Source organism: Desmodus rotundus, chromosome 2 (assembly GCF_022682495.2).
Source record: "Desmodus rotundus isolate HL8 chromosome 2, HLdesRot8A.1, whole genome shotgun sequence".
Lineage (NCBI taxonomy): Eukaryota > Metazoa > Chordata > Mammalia > Chiroptera > Phyllostomidae > Desmodus > Desmodus rotundus.
In genome coordinates this window covers 67,371,418-67,388,458 of record NC_071388.1, presented here as the reverse complement: position 1 = coordinate 67,388,458, position 17,041 = coordinate 67,371,418, and positions in this window count along the sequence as shown.

The following is a 17,041-nucleotide window of genomic DNA, read 5'->3' as shown; positions in this document are numbered from 1 at the left end:
GTTTAGTGCTTTTCCTATGATAAATGATCCATGGAGGAAATTATCATCAATGACTCATTTTTTTTGTATACTTTATGCTCATTCCCATAGATTCATCTATATAGTTTAGTCTCAGAAAATCATTTGTTCCTAAACATCAAAACTTTCTCCTTGAAGCCTATGAAAAACCTGATTCATCCATCACTGTCCATGAGCCTACATATATTCTAACCTCAGGCCATTTTTTTTCCCCACATAGATGTGCACTTCTCAAAGTTATACACACTGGGGGATTCCCCTCATCTCTGTCTTTCAGGCCTACCCCTGATTTTTAGCTGGCATGTCAACATCTAATGACATGAACTCAGCCTGTCCCTCCTCCATCAGCTATTCATAATGAATTCCCCATTCACTGTAGGTGCATGTCAAATCAGACTCTCTGATGAGACAGTGGTAAACGATATCAGTCTGAGCCACCTGCTTAAGTTGCTTACGCGGGCCCCCTGGTCATGCTCGTGACTAATGCTGCCGTGATGAATTGCCACTGGGCCCGATCAACCTGTGGCTAGATGAGTTGGGCAGAACCTAGTTCTGCATGGCTACTTACTGTGCATTTAGGTTGTCTGTCTCTATCAGGACCCCTAGTATGTTGTAGCCGTTAATCTAATAGAACATAACTTTTGTTTTCTGCAGATGGCATAGCCTTGCTCCTGAACACTAAAGGGTCCACATTATAATTCTCCATTTAGACAATTCAATAATGCCAGATAGTGATTCTTGCTTATCACAAAGGTAGATACCTTTAATATCACAGAGTACGTTGTGTTATCTTGAAGCGAGGGCTCCATGTAACAGGGCTACTTGTACTACAGCCACAATCTTCTAGAGAATGCTTTTCTGTTTTGTGTTCAACTCAAGGCTGTTAACTTCCCAAGTAACTTGTTTACCAGGAATTGCATTTTTATTCTTAGTGATGGGAGATAAAAGGTACAATAAACTGTCCTTTACTGTGGAAATGACCTGGCATACATCAGATCACTGAAACAAATTTCATTGATGTAGCAAGTCCCTGAATCTTTATACAGTTTATTTCCTATCCTCTGGACTACATGTATCTTAACAAGGCCACCAGCATAAATACTTCTACCTCACCCAGTCTGGTTCATATAATAACACTGTAATTGTGGACCAATGTGATATTATATGGATTGTCCAAATCATTTAGTTCCCTTTAGGCTTTATTTATTATGTAGAGTAAGAAGATTAACATAGCCATAAGATAAGATTGTAAAAGTATATTTTTGTCCATTACATATCAGTATCAACTGCTTCTGTTTCCCCTTCCCATTAAGAATGGGAAATAATGCATTCATCAGAACAGCTGCTTATTGAGTTCCTGAAGCCCTATATACAGAGCCAGGACTAGAGTGAAGTAGGTAAGATACTTGCATCAGACACAAAATTTAAGGGAACACCAAAAACTCAGTAATCAAGATAATATGCAGTATTTTAAAAAATCAAATTAAATGCAAAATACCAAATATAAATCCTTGATGAATAAATTATCAAAATTTTTAGTAAAGACAGAATCAATATTTCTCATTTTTCCTTTTGTCCCAAGCTCCAACATGGCTTGGCATGGTGCCATTTCTGATTCTGTCTGTATTAAAAATTTTGTTACATCTGGCACAGCTCCTACAATTGGAGCTTTTATTTAGTTGACTTTGTGGTAGTCCACTGTCATCTTCCAGCATCTATCTGATTTTTGTTGTCTGGGTAAAAATGATGAAATTAGTGGAAGATATGATGAGAATCACCATTTCTGTCTTTTATGACCTTAAGCAAAGTTTATCCAAAATTTTCTTCATACACTATCTTTGCTAGCTTGAGAGGCTTCTACTTCACATTCTCCATTCCAACAGCTCTTATTCCATAGACATGGGGAATTTAATACAATCTCTGAACCACAAGTATTAATTTGAAGTCTAGAGAATGATCTAGTAAAGAGTATCCAAGACTCCATTTATTGCATGGCTTCTATATGCCCCCCACTTTAATTGGGAGATCATGGTGACACTTGAGACACTTGTACATCAATATCAACTCAAATCATGTGCCCTACTCTTCTCTAAATACCTACCTATCCCTCTTTCCCCACGTGCAGTTATCCAAGTAAGTGTATGTAGGTCCCTTTGAGTAAAGGCTGGGAATTGTTGCTGCACAGTAAATTACCTTTGGTTTAAGCAATCCTTCCTCCTAGAGAACTGGTCTTTTCTTCATTCACCAGAATCTGGAGAAATTAAAATTGGCTAATATGACACTGGGCAAGAGATTGTGACAGTTTATGGGTCAATAACCCCCGACCTCCTAATCATCCAGTTTTGAATTCTTTTGATTTTTATAAATTGAGCAATATTCCTGTCAGCTGCTAATTTGCATTTCCCTAGGTCCACCATAGTCTATCAACATCTCTATATTTCTGTGTGAGCCCTGCTGGCTGTCACTCTAACCTTGCTGTACTGCCATCTCACCTGAATTATTTCCGAATTCTCTATTTGACACTTTATCAGGGATGATTCAGGACCCCAGATGTCAGCATCAATTCTGCCATCTTTCCAATATAGTATACCAGCATCTTCTTCCATTAGTCCTAATCTTCAGAGGTGAGTTCCCACTGACCTTCACAATAATGCAGGAACCCCTCTGACATTGAGAAACAGAATGTCTTCTGGGCTCTTGTGAAACACAGTCAACTAGTGAGTTTGCAGCTCTTACGCATTTTATCTCCTATGGCAGGCCAAGTTCTTTGACTCTTTTTTATCTTTTTTCCACCATTTGCCCTCTTAGTTTTAGTGTTTGTGTATCACTTAGTGAGAGTCAACACTTTCTCTCAGCTTCTAAGTGCCTACCCAGCAGCATGCTGACACTATCTTCTCTCATCCTTACCAAAATATATTACCTGCATCTTGAGAGAGTGCTTGCTAGGGTCCAGCTTCTTCAGGATCCAGTCCCATACATACATAATTCCTGCTAGTCAGTTAAATTAGCTAAATTAAATTAAGTTATTTAAGTGTCTTACACATGCTGTTCTTTTTCTTCCTGAGCAGCCCCAGCACATAACTGGCTAGATTATATTGTCACTTAATACCAGTTTTCAGTTTTTGTCCAGGACTGGAGGTTGGTAGACCCTGAGGGATGGGGTGTGTTTTGTCTTCCAAGTCAGAGGACTACATTGTATTCAAGCAAAAGAGAAAGACAGACTTTTAATATGGAAAAGCAGGCTACTTCTAAAGACTTAGTCAATACAGAAGAATTACACATAAGTTTTCCAAGTGCACTGATGCACTGACTAACCTCATTCTAGTAATCATTTCACAATATATATAAAAACATCATGTCGCATACCTTAAACGTACACAATTGTATGTGTGAATTATATCTCAATAAACTTGGGAAGAAAAGACTTAGAGTCCCACTCTTTTCCAATCAGGACCCCGGTGTTGGCAGAGTATACATGCAGAGGTTGTGACTCAGGCTTCTCTAGATGTCTGCTACCCTTATAATTAAGTTCTGGGTCTGATCCTATGCTTTTTACAGCTGGCTGTAGGAGATGAGAATCTCTCCATATGCTGCCAAGGAGACTCTGGTTTTCACATTTCACTTCAAACTGGTGATTAGTTACCTAAGTCTTTGTTGGCCTTTTCCAGTAAACCGATGATATTCAGCAGCAGCCATCCAGTTCCATTGTCCTATGTTTGTTGTTTGTTCGGAGCTTCTCAATCATCGTAGTTATTGCACCTATCAGTATGTTCCTTTCTACTAGTATGCTCACCATTGGTGAACATCTTAATGCAGTGTCCCCAAGCCCTGGGCCGCGGACCACTATCGGTTCATGGCCTGTTACGAACCAGACCACATAACAGGAGGTGAACAGTGGGTGAGCAAGCCAAGCTTCACTGGCATTATCACCCTGAGCTCCACCTCCTGCCCCTCCCACCTCTCTCTTCCTCTCTCCTGTCTGTGGAAAAATTGTCTTTCACAAAACCAGTCCCTGGTGCCAAAAAGGTTGGGGACCACTGTTTTAACAATTGCACTGTTGCATTAATTATACTAGGGAATGTAAGCACTCCATTCACCACCCATAATGGGGTGTACATTGTCAGCTGGCTTGCAGGTGATAAAGATCCAGAATCTTTTTAAAAAAATGTTTTTCCTTGAACCATGCAAATTCTGGTATCAACTGTCTTGGGTCAGGCTGGGTTTATTGTGGAGCAGAATCTGGGACAGATATTTGAATGCAAGAAGTTTAATTTGCTACGGATCAATACCTGTGAAGGAGTAAGACCCACAGGAATAGACAGAGGAAGAAGTTGTGCTTCGATGCTAATGTAACAAAAGATTCAACTAATTCTTTGGAGACACGTGAAGCTTCAATGGTTCATAGCTGTCTCCCCAAAACACAAGGGGTCATACATATTATTCCCAACATGAATCAGTCAATATATGTGCGCTGTCCTGGGGTTGGGGGGGAAGTATAAACATGGGCGAGCCAACTCCCTTTGGCCGAGAGCAATTCCTGAGGGTGGATTTAGCAATGAACAGTCTATAGGTAACTTTTGTGACAGCCAGGGAGTCGATCCATGAATGGGGATATGGGTGACACACTCCAGCATCCACTATAGATAACTTGGTGGAAACTTTTTACTAAAGTTATAACCTCCCAATTAATGATATCTGCACATCTGTCTCCAAGGGTGGAATTTGTTTAAAGGATGATATGCATACCTTAAACTACTTTCTTAAAAGCAAATAAAATATGACTAGAAGTAAATAAATTTAAATTTATAATATAACCCCTCAAAGCTATAGGAAAAACCTTTCTTCCCTATAATAATAATGTTTGAAAATGTCTATGTTTTTCAGGGGTAAAAACAAAATAACAGAGCTCTCCCTATGAAGACAGTATGCAAGAATTCTGTCGTCTGAATTTCATGTTCTCTTTTGTTAATTAGTATGTTTTCACTCATATTCCCAAATATATAAGCATTTAAAATGGAAAACCTCACTCATTATTGGAATTTAAAATACATTTATATGGAACATAATAAAGTTTTAAAGAGAGTAATAGATTGATTTTTTTTGAAAACCTCCTTTTTCTATGAAAAAAACACATTCTAGGATTAACCACTGAAGCTGTTAGGCTTTTTAAGAAGCCCCTGAGAGCTGAGAAAAGCTAAATATAAAAGCAGGGGGAAAAAGAAATACAGGTTTCTAAGTCAGAAACTTGTTTTCTGAATTCTAAGTGAAAATATATCAGATGATATATCCCTCGCACTATCCTAAAAGCATTCTCACATGACCCCTTAATTTCATGAAGTTAGATAAATTGTCTATAATCTATCTTTATGCTTTACTGCCATCTCGAGTGCCCAGAGTCTCTAAGGTTACAAGAAAATGTTGGTGATTGTACTTGCAAGATTTAGTCTAAGCCTCCATGAAAAAATGATCTAGTTCCAGTCCTCACATGTTACCTAATATGAAGTTCAATTCCATTACAAAAGGTATAAAAAAGTAGACACAATACCATCCTCCTTAATTAAAAAAAAAAACTCATTCTACTTAATTCCCCCATCACCATCCAAACTTCTTCCTCTTCCATTTTTTTAGACAGAAGGTCCGAGATGTATCAATAAATGCAAAATGATAATGAAGGAAGAGAAAGAAACAAGAAACAGTAAGCAAACCTAATGAAGGAAGAATCTACCCTCTATTTTGTTCCCCCCAATAAGTTGCTGTGTAAAAAAATTCTCAGACCATATAAATATATGAAACATCCTTCATATAGAATAGATAGATAGATAAAAATGCTCTCTGACCTTAGTGGAGACAAGAATAACATAAACTCAGTAATGCCCAGGGAGATATCCAATGCCATCTAAATTCTGGGACTTCCTGTCTCAGGCTCCCATGCTCAACAGTAATGAAGAAGCAGGTGTCCCAATTCCCTAAAAACAGAAGTGTTATTTAAAAATCAGTTGAACAAATCACTCTCCCCAAAACTTCAGCTCAGCAGAGTGAGCCAAGCTGTCTACCACAGTATGACTGGGGTTGAGAATTCAAATCAAGGTGCTTTTAAAGACAAGGCATTTATTCTTTCCTTACCTCAAAATAAGTGGCCCTTCTGACTATCCTGGTTGACTCCAGAGGCTGGGGAGGCAAGAGGACCCTTGCACAGGGTAAGGACCAGGGGGTGTAGCTATACCCAGACTCTTGGTTCTAGTTTTCCTAACTGCAGGGTTTTATTGTCCACAAATTTAATCCAATAGTGGCTAACCACTGAGGTATTGGGGAATCTGTTTCTTGAAGTCTGTGCCAGGTTTGGAGAGATAATTCTCAGATAAGTAACATTCAGCATACTGCATTGTGAAAGATTTAAATAGTAGAAAGAGCACTGACTGGTGTAGCTCAGTGGGTTGGAAGTTATCCTGCAAACCAAAAGGTCACCAGTTCAATTCCTAGTCAGGGCACATGCCTGGTTTGCAGGCCAGGTCCCGGGCCGGGTGTGTGTGAGAGGCAATTGATCAGTGTTTCTCTCGACCATTGATGTTTCTCCCCTTCACTTTCTGCCTCCCTTCCCCTGTCTCTAAAAAACAAATAAAATATTTTAAAATAAATAAATATTAGAAAGAAAACAATGAAATTAGAAACTATTCAGCATATTCAAATATAGGGAAAGAACATTTCAGCTTCTGTTCTGAATCTTTAAGAGGAGGAAGAAGTTTGGATAAGAATGGAAGCAGATAAGATGGGTCATGTTCAGAATGGTGTTGGGCTGGGGTGGGGGGGAAAGGCAGAAAACTGTACTTGAACAACAATAAAAGCAAAAAATAATGGAAGCAGAGTAGACAAAAATAGATGATGTTAGCAATATTAATGATAACAAGGACCTGACAAAGACCACTTTTGGAAGAATTATTATTATTAATTATTAATTATTATTATTATTATTTTGCCAAGAGCTTTAGACAATAGTCCCAGTCAGCTAAGGTCAGTTGATGCTGTCTGCACCATTGGTTGACTAAGCTGCATGAACAAAGCATATCAGGACTGCCAGACTTTGCTTAACACCAGTTAGAAATCCATAGCTACTCAAGGTCAAGTATATGATCAAGGGGTGGACAGTGGGGATTCTTGAACACCCACCAGTTAGAGGACTGTGTTTCCTGAACCCCTGGGGATAGTTACACTGAGAAAGTTCAGGACCCTTGATATAAGCCAGTGCTTAAAGTCACCCCCATTATGGAAAGAATAAAGAAGCACGTTCTTGAGACAGACTGCTATCGAACAAGAAGAGCATAAACCAAAAATAAGAGTGTTATAATCAGTGGTATATCGATAAATCACTTCCCTATATGATATACACATGGTACTTTCCCTGCAGGTAAGTACTATACACCGAATATTTGTGCCTGTCTGCAACTCCCAAATTCATACCTGCGGCATAACCCCCAGTGTGATGGTATTTGGAGATGGAATCTTTGGTAGGTGATTAGGTCATGAAGTCAGAGCCCTCATGAACAGGCTTGCTGGCCTTATAAAAGAGACCCCAGAGAGCTCCCTTAGCCCTCTGCTAGGTGAAGATATGGTGAGAAGAAAACTATCAATGAACCAGAAAACAAGTCCTAACTAGACACCAAATATATGTCTTGATCTTGGATTTCCCAGCCTCCAAAACTGTGAAATAAATGTTTGTTTGTTTTTTTAAGCAACCCAGTCTTTTTATTATAGGAGCCCAAACAGATAAGGAAGTGGGAACCATAATTTGTAGTATTTGCTGATATCCATTGTGTGTATAACACACCACGATCAATTTCAAACTACCAGTGTTTTAACAGCTGACATGAAAAATTTCTTAATATTTAACATTTGGCTCCTGAGAACCAGTAAAAGCCAGTTCTCCTATGCCACAAGAACAGACTTGATCGTAATAAAAGATGTGGGACACAGAAATGATGTTTTGGGCCACGACAGGCTAAGGATATTTGCCTCTTTTCTAAAGCAGAGGTATTGGAAATAAAATTGTAAAAAGAAAAGAAAGAACACTATAGTATAGAGGTTTATACAGTTGTTTTTATGTATTAGTGCTGAGATAAATGTTAGGAAGAAAGTTTGTGTAGTTCCAATATAAGAAGTGGATGCATTCAATTTTATCTTCTTTGCTATATTTATAAAGTCCCGAGTTAAAGAACTTTGTTAGTTATAGGAATAGACATAAAGGTACATCTGAGCTACATATACCTGTACTGACAACTGCCATCCATCATCTTTTTACTAAAGTAAACAGGTGAAGAAAGTAGCAACATTCCATCAGGGTGTAAAATACATCAAATTTTCTGATAATGTTTCTGATTTATGCAATATTATTTTGAAATGATAGTTTTTGTTGATAAATGTATAGAAATGTGTGTGTACATGTGTGTTGTGTATATATATATATATAAACTTACATAAAAATAATTCAAACAAGTTGTAACTTAAGTATCTTTGGTTCTATTATGATGTATACTTGCTGATCCCTGTAACCCTGAAAGAGAGAAACCCTACATTAAATATATGCCTTTGAACCAAAAGACCAGAAAGAGCAAAAAAGTTGCCCTTCAAAACCACTTGGCTCATTTGGCTGAGCATTATCCAGCAAAGCGAAAGGTCGCTGGTTTGATTCTCATTCAGGGCACCTGCCAGGGTTGTGGGTCTATCCTTGGTTGGGGTGTGTGCAAGAGGCAATCAGCTGATATTTCTCTCTCACACACTGATATTTCTCTCCCTTTATTTCTTCTTCCATACCTCTCTCTCTATAAATAAATAAAAACTTATAAAGAATAAAAAATAAAAGTATTATAATACCTAAAATAGACCCCAAAATTCCTAACTTTAAGGGAATAACAAAGAAACAGGGCTGAAAGCGTCAGTTGTTTTTCAAACTGCTTTGATTGTTTTTAAATTTACTTTTAAGAATTAACAATACTTTCAGTTGCAGTTCATAGTTGATTTAACAAATACTTTCCTTAAGACATTCTTCTAGGCCTTTGAAAGATCCAAAGATAGACTATCCTTCAGGAGCTCATATTCTAGAGGGAGAGAGATATGTTCACAAAACATAACATAATATGGCTGTAATAATTGTTTTCATAGATGCAGAAAGACCTAGTTACTTCAAGGATGAATAATAGATGGATTAATTCTAATGTGAGATCTAGTAAAACCTGTAGGGATAATGAAAATGTAGTATAATAGGATTTCAACTGTCAAGACAAGTAGAATAAGCACCAAACTTAGAAGCAGCAGCATAAAAACATTTTAGAAGAGTACTTTTTTTCAGGGTGTGCTGGAAGTAAAATCAGAAAGGCAATATGATTGGACCAAACATTGTGTGAGGTGAGGTAGAGGGGATAAAATGTATTTAAAAAATTATAGCAAGACCCAATAATTGAAAGTCTTAAATCCCATGATTAACAGTTTGGGATTTTCCTATAGGTCATAGAAGCTTAAAATTATCTGATCTCATAGATACAGGATAGTAGCTTTTGAGGACAGTAGTTCTAGAACAGATAAAAATGTCAGGTAGAATAATTGTGATGACAATAAAAAATTTAGAACTACTATTTGCAAGAGACAAAACAGCAACTTAAATTGTTTTGTTCAAAAATATAATTTATTATATCAAGCAACTGTAAATCAAACAGCTGCTCAATTCAGAGGCTCAAAAGATGTCACCTGGATGCAATCTCTTTCCGTGTCTCTATACTTGCCCATGTCTACTTTATTCTCAACCATCATCATCTCAGATTTATGACCCGTAGATAGTTGAGTAAAATATCTTAACATTTTTTCAATAAATTGGCAAGTCTATTCCAAAATTTACACAGAAAGAAAAAGGACTTAGCAAAGAAAAAGTTGTTAAAAAAAAAGAACAAATTTGAATACTGGAATCAAGCTATAATAATCAAGAAAATGTTATATGGGATGAAGGATTGGCCTTGGTATCAAAAGAATAGAATAGAAAGTTTAGAAATAGACCTATATTTATATGGTCAAGTTGCTCAAGTAATTCAATGGAGGAAATTGAGCTGGAACAACTGAATATTTATATGGACATAGATAAATCTTAAATTTTACCTCACACTATACACAAAAACAATTACCTCAAAATATATTTTATACCAAAATTTAAAAGCTGAAACAATTAAATGTATCAGAAAAACAAAAAATAAAAACCCTGGGACATGAGATTAGGCAATGATTTCCTAAGTAAGACACAAGGATCATAAACCATAAGAAATAAATTATACCTCCTCAAAATTAAGAAACTTACCTCTTTGGAAGTCACAGCTAAGAAAACAAAACATAAACTACAGACTGGGAGAAAGGTTACCAAAGCTTACCTGGAAAGGGATATGAATCAGGATATACCAAAAATATTTATGAATATATAGTAATTAAGACAAACAACTTAATCAGTATATGGAAAGATATTTGAAAAGCCACTCCACTAAAAGAAGATACCAAGATGAACAATAAACATATGAACATATAACTAACATTATTAGCTATCAAGAAAACAAAGAAAACCACAATAAGATATCACTACATACTGACAATAATGGTTAAAATTAAAAATTCCAATATTACCAAGTTCTGGAGAGGATGTCAAGTAGCTGGAACTCTCATACATAGTATGTGGAATCAAAATATTGCAACCATTCTGGATGTTTTATATAATTTGAACATACATTTATCATACACGCTTGCAACCACACCCGTAATTACTTACCCAAGAAAAAGAAAAACATATGTTCTCACAATGCTTGTATACAAATATCTATAGCACAATTATTCATTAAAAAACCTGAGAAGCACTCAAACAGTTATCAACTGATAAATAGATAAATAAAATGCAATATATTCATACTATAGAACACTGCTCAATAGTGGAACAAACTATTCATACATGCAACAACGTGGAGAAATCTAATATGCATTATGCTGAGTAAAAAGCTCAAACACAAAAGACTACATGCCGTTTGACTTTCTTTGTGTCTAATTCTGGTAAAGGCAAAACTAAAGTGAAAGAAATCTGAGTAGTGCTTACCTAGGACCAGAGGTCAGGAGAGGTGGTTATTGCAAAGGGGATGAAAGAACATTTGAGGATGAATAAATCCCATATATTTTGAACTAAAAATGGGGCGTTTTTTTGCATTTAGATTTTACCTAAATAAATAGGATAAAAATTGTTTCTGAGCCTCACTTTTCCCTTTCTCTTCTTCCCCTCCTCCTTTTCTAAAAGTTTAGTCCTAGAAAACTGAAATGTGGTACTGGACTTGAAATGACAGGCCGGTGTCAGCACGCAGTGTGTGTGTGTGCTCTCTACCTCTGTCCACTGAGAGATTCTAAGTTAATGATACCAAAAGAGCAAAAAGCACACTTAACATCCAGATATTAGTTTCTAATTATTATTATTTTTCAATAAAATGAACTAGTGTTCTTTGGCAAGTGACAGATATCACATCACAGCCAGAAAACACAGTAGTTCTCAAAGGATAATGGAGTCATTTAAAAAGATTTCCACTGTCTAAATTAGAGAAAATGTGAGAATCAATATAGATAATAATAGTAACAGATTATAACCCATTATATAGCAATTATATCTCTGCCATGTATTCTTACTTATATAAAGACATTACTACATTGAGAATTTGATGATAAAATGGGATATTCATATAGTCCTGAAATACTTTCATTCAGAATGCTCACTACTACCAAAAGAAAAAGAAGTAGCTTTAAAGTAGGGAATTCTAGCAGACACCACTTTAATCAAGTGATGAAAGTGAATATTATCAGCAATATAATTAAAATAGGCTGCTATTTTTGAAAGAATGCAAAATGAAGAATGCAAAGTGAAGAATCCTATAAGGATTTATAGACAAAGCCAACATGAACACATTTCAAAATAACTAGACTCAATCTTCAAATTTATGAAGGACATGAAAGTTAAGGAAAGATGAGGAACCATTCTAGATGAAAGGAGACCAAAAAATCATAACTACATGCAAAGCATGATGCAAGATATTATTTTCCTATGAAGGATGTTATTGATAAAACTTGAGTTGGATCTGAAGATTAGATGAGTGGTATGCAGAATAGTCGCCCCTAAATTATGTATAGGCCTAGGCATACCTTATTTTATTATGCTTCACTTCATTGCAATTCCTGGATGTTATTGGGTTTTTTTGTTGTTTGTTTGTTTTGTTGTTTTGTTTTGTTTTGTTTACAAATTGAAGGCTAGACACTCCACCAGGAAAAAAGATAGCAACCCACTTAATTGCAGTGGTCTGGAACTGAACCTGGGATAGCTCTAAATTATGCTTCTATGCACATATGCTACTTCCCATAATCAGTGAATATGTTACTTTTCATTGCAAAAGGAACTTTGCAGGTGTGATTATAAAGATGTTAAATGATGAGATTACCCTAGATTATTAAAGTGGACCCAGTGTAATCATAAGGGTGTTTGTAATTTAAGGCGAGACACAGAGAATCAAAGTCAGAGAGAGATTCAAAGATCCTATGCTCCTGGCTTTAAAGTTGGAGAAAGGGAAGCATGAGCCAGGAAATGCAGGCAGATTCTACAAGCCAGGAAAGTCAAGGAAACAGACATTCCTTTAGACCCTACCAATACCATGATTTTAGCCTAGTGAGACCTATTTGGATTTCTGATGTTCTGAACTATAATATAATAAATGTGTGCAATTCATACAGTAGCAATAAGGAACTGATGTAAGTGATACTAATGCATTGATGCTAACTTCTTGAACTTGAGAGTTGAATTATTGCTATGGAGAAGAATGTTCTTGTTTTGAGGAATAGCATAGCATAGATTTTGAGAGTGATGAAGATTATCAGCAATTCACTCTCAAATGGTTCAGAGGCAAAAAACAAAAATGAACTATACTTCCAACTTTTCTGTAAATTTGGAATAATTTTTTCCCTAAAATCTTACATATCCCTAATGAAATTAGTTGTTGTGATAAAAGGAATGGAATTACAAACCTAAGATTAATATCCATGAACAAAGAGGTATTGCCATATGTCCACACAAAGCACTTAGTTTCTTAAAGCAAATTTTAAATATGCTTCCATAAGAAATAAAAAGAGACACAACAAATAATAATTAACTGCAGTGAGTTAAAATCAAGGGAAACAATTAGAATAAGGAGACCTAATTGGACTTAGTGAAAAAATTAAAAAAGGAGGAATCAAGCATAATTCCAGGGTTTCAAGCTAAGATAATTTATTTTTGTTCCATTCATTGAACTATGGACTTCAGGAGAAAGATCAACTAAATACAAGTAGATGATAAATTCATATTTTGATATGTTGAGTTTGAGATGTTAGTGATCCACTTGGAAATCCTGATCAGACACTAAATATTAGCCTAAATATTAGCCTAAGTATAAGGACAACAGGGAAAAGTTGAAATTCAGATTAGATGTTAGTTGATAGAAAATGTATGAGAGAGCCAGAAACAGATTAAGGGAAAGGTAAGTTAAATAAAAGAAAATGAAATAAAATGGAAAATTGGAGAAAAATGCCCATTAAATAGACATATTAGAAGAGCTACTGCCCTGGTTGGTGTGCTTCAGTGTATTGAGTGCCAGCCTGTGAACCAAAGTGTCACTGGTTTGATTCCTAGTCAGGGCACATGCCTGGATTGTGGGCCAGGTCCCCTGTAGGGGGGATTTGAGAGGCAACCACACATTGATGTTTCTCTCCCTCTCTTTCTCCCTCCCTTCCCCTCTCTCTAAAAATAAATAAATAAAATCTTTAAAAAAATAGAAGTCACTGAATAAAACATAGGCAGATATGTGCATAGAAAACAAACTTTTACCAAGTTTCTATTTACTGTCACTAGGACAGTAAGACAGAAAATTTAAACAGGTAAATATTAAGACAAATCATTATTTTTTGTATTTTAAAAAACATTGATGACTTCTATGAGAAAAAAAGTCTAGCAGTGTTCCTGAGTATTAAAGGGTAGGTTTGAAGTGTTAGTATATATTGAGAAAATTAAGCCATCGAATGTAAAAAAAAAAAAAGAGAGAGAGAGAGAAAAAGAAAAAAGAAAGAAAACAAAGATGAAGGAATATCTAAAAGTATTATAAGTGTGAAGGATAGCTTTTTGTTTTGTGTTTATGATTAATTTCATTTTAAGTACATAGTAAACAGAAAGAAAAGCATGAGAGAAAAGGATTGGTGAAATCAGGTCCAAGAATAACGAGACAGATAGAGGACAAATCCTGTAAAGGAAAAGCAATAGGTCAAAAAAGATAGCAGAGAAAGAAAATACTGTGGAAATAAAATAAGAGAGAATTTCTGATAGGTATCAACCAGTAGTGATGTCTACCTTTGTTCACAGTTTTTTTTTCAGTGCACTTTTCTGCCTTTAAAGTTAGACATGGCCATGATTTCTTTTAGCAAATGAAATACGAGTAGAAGCATTAAGAGCTCTTATGTAATTAACCATTCCTTTTCTGTCTGTGATGTCTACTGTAAATACTACAGTGCGCATGATGTCTGCTACACAGATGCCCCTGGAATGGGGTTGACAGGAAGCAGAACCTCTAGCTATCATAGACATGTTGAGAGGATAAAAAATAAACCTGTCATTTAAGCCACTGAGATTTAAGAATGATTTGTTACTGCAGCAAAATTAAGCCATCCTGACTGATATCCATCTTGAATAAAACTAAGAATAGTCAAAGATGCAGATGAACAACAAGTGAAAATATTTATTTGGATGTCTTTGATTCTCTCAAGAAACATACTCTGTAGAATTTCAATACTATAAAGATAATCTTTCTTTTAACTTTAGCTATCTTACTATTTTTGTGTGTTTTTGATTTTCAGTAGTTTGCTCTTACATGATGACTAAATGTGGTTTCCTTTTTATTCACCCTTATCTAACCTGCATAAGTTCTGATAGGATTTATGTATTTAATCAGCTGTAGATTTTTTCCAGTGATTATCTCTTTAAATATTGCTTCTGCACAAATAATACATCCCATACGAGGTGGGGGTTAATTAAAATGTTATACATTTTCAATGTATCCTCTATATCTCTCACCTCCTCTGTATTTCTCAATTATTTTTTTCTTCATTCTTCATTCTGGATATTTCCTACTGTTCTTTCTTTAAATTTATGAATTTTCAATGTGCCTAGTCTTCTGTAAAACTAATTTGCCGAATTATAAATTTCAAATACCATATTTTCTTTTCAATTCTAGATTTTTTTCCATTATTGCTTAACTAAAGTTTCTAGTTCTTTCCTAAAATGCTTAAGCTGATCATTTATCTCTTGGAATGTATAAGCAGGCTTATGAAAGAAGTTGGATTTTATCTGGATCCCCTCTGTTGTCAATTTTTCGCTTGATTTTTTGATCAACTTGTTCGTTGTTGTTGTTGTTGTTTTAAATTAATGGCTGTCTGTTATGTGTAGAAATTATTTGAGTCCTAGAATTATGCTGTCTTCTCCAGAGAGAATTTAAATTTAGGTTTCATTTTATTTCCTATCAGGTGAATTGCTATAGTGTAGCTGTCAAAGTCCCATCTTAACATAAGGGGACTTCTAAAGGTGTTTTTCCCTGGTGGGCCTTGGATTCTCATTTTTTTGTTTCCTTATTCCTGCAGAGTTTTCAAAAGCACAACTCAAAATATTGATTTCTCCATCTCATTTCTGCAATTATCAGATGACAGAGAAAAGAGTAGGTCCAAATATCAATTCAATCCTTGTCGACTTCCTTCTTTTCCTGGAACATAGCCCTGTAATGTCCCACTGCTCTGTGGAGTCTTTCCGTGCCAGATGCACAATGGCCACAATATTTTACAGCTCCTCTGATCAAGAGATGGAGTCTCAGTGTTTATGTCCCAATCTCTTAAATTTGTTGGGCTTTGTGACTTGCTGAGCCTAACAGAATTCTGCAGAAATGGCACTGCAGGAGTTCAAAGCCCAAGACTCTATTGTTCCTTGTAGCCTCTCTTGCTGCTGGTGGAGCCTTACAACCAACACATGGGCAAGCTCAGGCTCCCTACCCTACTAGAGATGAAAGACTCTGTGTAAAGACACTTCAGTCATCCTAGGTATTCCAGATGAGGCAAATAAGCCAAGTAACATCTCCAAGGAACACATCACCTGAAAGATATGTGAGTCCAGCCATGATAAGCTTCACCTGACTCATACCAGAATGACCCACAAAATTCTAACCCCAGATAGATAAATTGTTGCTGAAGTCACTAAGTTTTAGGTTGGTTTGCTATGAATAAGATATAATTAATATGTCTGCAAAGAAATCATTTAAATATGTATTTTGTCAAATTTTGTAATTGTTCCCAATGAGAAATCAGTTCCAGTTACCTAGTCCTCTTTTACCAAAAGAAGTCACTGAAAAATATTAATATTTAAAAATTTTAAACTTGCAACTCTAAAACATCTTTGAGTAGAAAGTTTCTTAGGTCTAAAAAATAAAATGAGAATAGCTAGAGCAGCATGTCACAAAATTTTTTATTAATTTTTATAAATTCTTAAACATTAGTAACAGTCTCAATTCCTCCAAATTATTAAATAAAAAGTGTTCATACACTGTCTATGCATAAGGACACATACAAAGTACTAATTGTGTGATTTTTTGAGTTTCAACGTCATGCTAAAATGTTGGAAAACATTTTTATAGTTTACTTTCAAAAGTTTAGAAAGAGAAAACACATATAACAAAATAAGCACCATCAAAATCAACAATGGTCAAATTATATCACAAATAAGCTAATTATGTGTATATATACACACACATGCACACATACACACACAAATATATATAGTCACTCATCATAAAGAAAAACAAATCATAAAACCACAAAAATAGAACTTGTAAAAATTAAACAAAAAAAAATCTTTGACAGTATATTATCACAAGCAAGTTATATTGGAAATAGGTAGTTGTTGACTTTGGGA